We start from the raw sequence: 5950 nt of genomic DNA, 5'->3' as shown, positions 1-5950 counted from the left end.
AATCAGTATGACCTAGGTCAGGATTTGGGCATTGCCCGAAAAAGCATTGAAAACGAGCAACTGCCATTGAATGAAATGATTGACGATGATTACAGATCAATGATACAAAATCTTAATGAAAAACAGATGATATTCTTCTACAACGTTCTCCATCATTTCAAAACAAGTGATGCACCCTTGTATACATTCCTAACAGGTGGAGCAGGTGTAGGAAAGAGTGTTCTTCTTAGATCTTTATATCAAGCTCTGATTAAGTTCTTTAATAATAAAGTAGGAGAAAACCCAGACAATATCAGGATTTTATTATGTGCTCCAACAGGCAAAGCTGCTCATAACATTGGAGGTAACACTATTCACTCTGCTTTTGGAATACCTGTAGGACGAGGATTTGCTTTTAAGCCACTTGACATGCACCAACTTGATTCCATGAGGTGCAGGTACTTTCACCTGAAAGTTGTATTTATTGATGAAATCTCAATGGTGGGGGCAGGAATGTTTAATTTCATCAATTTACGGCTGCAAGAAATAAAAGGATGTTGTAAACCTTTTGGGGGAATCAGCATTATTACATTTGGAGATTTATTCCAGCTGAAACCTGTTATGGACTCATGGATTTTCTCTCAACAAAAGAAAGGGCTTGAAAGTATTGGAACAAATTTGTGGCAAGAATATTTTACCATTTTTGAGTTGAATGAAATTATGAGACAGAAAGATGATCTTGAATTTGCACAGTTATTAAATAGGATGCGTGAAGGAAACCAGTTTGTTCCCCAAGATATACAGATACTTCAAAACAGATTACTACAGAAATCAAATGATGCAAATGTTGAGGATAGTAGTCTAGACTGTGTACCTCATTTATATACTACAAGGGACGAATGTAATCTACACAATTTTAGAGTCCTCCAAAGACTGCCTAGTAGGATGAAAACAGTTGTACATGCCATTGACAATGTCTCAGGAGAAGTGGATATCTCACTAAAGCAGAAAATATTGACTAAAATTTCCGATGATGCAGGAAAAACCATGGGACTTCAGAGATGCTTGAATCTTGCCATTGGACCTTCATTTGAACTATGCCTGAATGTTTGTGTAGAAGATGGACTAACAAATGGGACATCCTGTGTTATTAAAATGTTTGATTATAGAGTCAAAGATTCAGAACGATTAAGTATTGCTTGGGTAGAACTTGACAATTCTGCATCAGGAACTCAGTGGCGCCAGAAATATTCTAGTTTGTACAGAAATGACACCCCCAAAACATGGACACCTATACTGGAAGTTACTAGAAGCTTTTCTATCCAGTACTACAAATCTTATCATGTGGTACGGAGGCAGTTTCCTCTTCAAATGGCCGCAGGAAAAACAATTCATAAAGCACAAGGTTCAACATTAGATGGCGCTGTAGTACATTTTGGTCATAGAAAAAATGATCATATTCATTATGTGGGATTAAGTCGAGTGAAAAACCTCAGCAATCTCCATATACTGGAATTGAATGAAAAGAAAATCTCTATCTCAGAAAGTGTAAAGAAAGAAATGCTTCGTTTGCGGAACAGTGCCAACTTGCAATTGAAATTACCAGTTATTCCTGACCTTGCAACAAATGGTACTGTTATATGCTTTCACAACTGCCGTTCATTGAAAAAGCACATACATGATCTGAGAAAAGATATATTCTTTAAAGAAGTTGATGTCCTTGCACTGTGTGAAACCAGAGTCTACAAATCTGACCTGCAACTGTGTATTGACAAATTTTTGCACTTCTGTGCAGATCATCAGCAAAGTAACCATGGAATGTCTATTTTTCACAGAGACAACATTAACACCCCCTTAGCATGTTCCATAAATGGAATAGAATTGCTAATCACAAAAGTGAATCAGGTTAATGTATGTTTCATGTATTGTCCACCAAGAAATGCAACAAAACAAAATTTTGTTGGATTAATGGAAGTCCTGCAATCAACCATAAATTTGTCCCAACCAACAATTTTAATGGGGGATTTTAACCAGGATGCTCTAAATAGTTCATCAATTTGCAATTTACTGGAACAAAATTATTCTTTTCATCAATTGATGAACTCGGTGACATCAGATTATGGCTCTTGTTTGGACCATATATATGTTAACTTTGAAAATGACACCCTCATGCTGTTTGGGACCCTTGAATCTTACTATTCAGATCACAAACCAATTTTCATTAAGTTGAAAAACTAGGATTTAAAAATGTGTGTGTGTGTGAAAATACCAGTATATAAATAGGAAGAAAATTAATAAGTTGCCAAATTTCTTCAATAACATTTTCAAATTTTACTTTAAATTGAATTATTAAGTTAATGATCCAGTTTGTTTCTGAGAAGGTAATAATTATGTCTATGATGAATTGCCATCAACTGTAATATTTACATGAACAGTAATAGACTTGAATTTTTTTTATTGAATATATATATATATATTATTTTCCAGGCTTCTTCAATTTCCTTGGCAGAATTAATGAGTCAGAGTGGACAAGTTCCATACACTTAAAGTATCAAAGTGAAGGTGATATCCAAGGACAATGAATTCGCCTACAGAAATGACAAGGGGGAAGACAGAGTTCTCATTAATTGCTCAATTGCAGACTCTACCAAGGCTGTCAAGTGCACAGTATATGACAATACCAAATTTCAGAGGTTCAGAGAAGGCATGAGTCTGATCCTTAGAAACATCATCAAGAAGCCAGACGCTGTGGTGGTAACCACGAATACAAAGGTGTTCCCATCAACAACTGTTGAGATGCCTGAGGCTATTGTCACTCAGGCCCGACACATCCTTAACCCCCCGCCAGCACCCACAAAACCTGTCTATGAGGCTTTGAGGTCCCCCCCTAAAGTTAGGGTATCTATCAAGGGCAAAATTGTACAGGTAAGATTTAAGCAACTTAAACTGATAACATCATTATACAGGAGTCAATAATTTAAAAGAACGATTCTTAAACAATTAAAATATATCTTTAGTGTTCTATGCAAGTAATAAAAAAATTACGTATTTGCACAATGCTTTTCATTATTTTCAACATTGCAGGAAGAGGCAATGAGACATGTTTTTGTCAAAGAGGATCAAGTCAAAGTAAAAAATATCTTCCTGGAAGATGCAACCTCAAAATGCAAAGTAGCACTTTGGAGGAATGTTGCAGAACAAGATATACGGCCTGGAGATTTTGTGGAAATAACGGATGTTGTTGTCAATGTTTTCAGGAATGAAACATCACTGACGACAACATCTAGGACCAAAATCACTGTATGTCATTACACTGTATTAACTATAGAACATGATCCTATAGATGACAAACTTTAATCAAAGAATATGCATTTCATTGTCCATAATTTAATGTTAATTTGTTTATAAATTGAATAAGTACAGATTATATACTTGATTACCATTTTCCATGTATGGGAGCTCATTCAAATACATTTGTAAAGAACAAGCTTTGTTAGATAACCAAAATGTTTCATTATTATTGATTTAGAAATTTCTTTTGCAGAAGTCGGAATGTCCACCTGAAGTTGTTACCCAGCAAGCAATATCTGTTTGCATTGAGGGACAGGAGGTCACCTTCCTTTTGGAAAATGACAATGTCGTAAGTGTGCCTCTGGATGTGGTGAAGGCTGCTCTTCCAAAAATGGACAATGGAACCATTGAACAGCACCTCTTACAGAGATGTAAACCTACACTCTCTGTTAAAACAACGAAGAAGGATAACAGAACCATCAGTATACAATTCTTGTAAGCAGAAATCTTTCATCACAGTAGTCTTGCCTGAATATGTTTCTCTTGTATTCAACTTGATGTAGTTTTACAAAAACACCCGGTGTTAATCAGGTTCCATGAATATACAATATATAGGAAAAGTTTTCAACAATATGTAAACAGTATACATATGTTCTCCTGTGTATGTTTTGTTTTTATATTATTTTTCACAGTCCCTAGTCATTTGAGTGTTCAATCCAAAAAAGCCAAATTGTTATTAAGTTTTTTCTCTGAAGTAAGGTAATCTTTCCTTTTCTAATTTCTATTATATTTTTTAACATGATAAGGAAGATATTCATAATTTTCTTCATTCTTACATTCAGATAAGGCAAATTTCCATTACTACCTCACATCTGAGAAACATATGCATAATTAGGAAAAGCAGGAAGCCTTGGACTCATTTTTTGTAAATATTGCTTTGGCAGCTGTTTGAACATGAATACAAAAATGGCAAATCCATAAGAGAATATCTAATGTTAAAGAATTTGGTCATTTCTAACTTACTAAAATCTAAACTTCATGTATATAGATTTAGTTTAAGTATAAAGATTTTTCTTGGATTAAGAAGAAAAGTGAACTCGAAAAGGACAAATTGAATTAAATATTTTGAAATGCTATCCCATTTCATATTTTCTGGTAGAATGAAAATTGTATGTATATCAAGTCCAAGAATAGAGATGTATACCAAAGATGTACATGAATTAGATGCATGAACACTATGATAAGAATTCAGATTTTGCCAACAGAATGAGAATCATGATTATTGAATGTTAAGTTATGGTGGTCATGTGATTGACAATGAAGGTTTTCAGTTACCTTTTTGAAAATATTTTTTTTTCTCAAGTTGAGAAAGTGTTAGTGTGATTTAGATTTGAGAGCATTCACATGTTACATTGGTATCAATGTTACATCCCCCTTATGTGAATATATTTTGTCATAAAACTAACAATGTTAGTGTTTGTTACTACTACTAGTCTACTATCTGTATATATATATATATATGTGTGTTTTCTTGGGATTTTACATTTGAAATTATGTAGAAACTAATCGGAAACATCTGTATTATACAAAGGATACCTGTAATTCAGTTTTTTTTTGTAATATTCATTTTTAATATTAAAAGCAGAAAAAATACTTGAATAATAGTACAACTCGCTGTTTTATGTTAAAAAAGGGAATTGTTGTTTTAACATTTAAGCCACCCAGAATAGATCTTTTTGTTGTATTTTTTTTTTATCTTGTTCAACTTTCACTTTCTAATTCAGTGTTCCCTTGGAGGATGCCCATCTATCAACAATAAGTATTATTAACTGTTTACATTCAGTAGCTTAACTTCCTATTAATTCACTTCTGTAGTCAATTCATACATTCATAAAACTTCAGTTAGTACTTACTTGACTTTTAAAAAATGTGCCATAAAAATTTCACAAACCATGGAGTGTTGCCAAAATACATCAGTGCAATAATTTTTATTTTTCTTAATGTGTCATTTTTTTTCTTCATAACCTCAGGTATCTTAATGTGTCATTTTTTAGAACCTCAGGTACTGTGATACTGAATAAATGAAACAGTATCATATTCATCCACATTAGTATATGTCATCATCTTCTCATATGATATATTCAACAACAGTTATCAAATTGGTGCTTCCACAATATTTTATAGATGACCTTGCTAAAAAATTTATGCAGCAGTATTACATGTATGTACTTTTACACTATCATATTTCACTCTTTATTTTTTTTTTTTACCTATATTACATTCAATAAACAGTAGTGCTTCCATAATTTCATCTTATTTAGATACTTGTACATGCATAATATTTTGAAATGCTTTATTATATTTCCACCTCTCCACATTATATTGCTTCATTCTCAAAGACAGATTATTAGCTTATGAACTTTTATGTTTATGATGAACTGTCACATGTAAATATTTTTCAATGCATAGGAAACTTGTACTCCTATTATGTTAGAAATGTAACAGATTTTGTTAAAATGTTTACAGTATGCATGTTCTGTAGTTTAGGAAGTTTATTTGTTTGGAGTGTTTACATTTTCATGTGTTGATGTTAACCTTTTTTGTGATATTGTAAATAACATTGAAAACCTTTTAAATCGTAATAAGCAACAGTCATCAGTATTTCTCAAAATAGAAGTAA

The 5950-nt window shown here is 32.8% G+C and overlaps 1 pseudogene; it reads left to right on the top strand.

The window, feature by feature from the left end:
* The first annotated feature begins 2406 nt into the window (after nucleotides 1-2406).
* Nucleotides 2407-3769, top strand: LOC133197492 (uncharacterized; annotated as a pseudogene).
* The last annotated feature ends 2181 nt before the right edge of the window (nucleotides 3770-5950 follow it).

This window comes from Saccostrea echinata, unplaced genomic scaffold (assembly GCF_033153115.1).
Source record: "Saccostrea echinata isolate AGI-Se365-2 ecotype Australia unplaced genomic scaffold, CSIRO_AGI_Sech_v1 ptg000001l, whole genome shotgun sequence".
Classification (NCBI taxonomy): Eukaryota; Metazoa; Mollusca; class Bivalvia; order Ostreida; family Ostreidae; genus Saccostrea; species Saccostrea echinata.
This window is presented reverse-complemented; position numbering and strand designations above follow the sequence as displayed.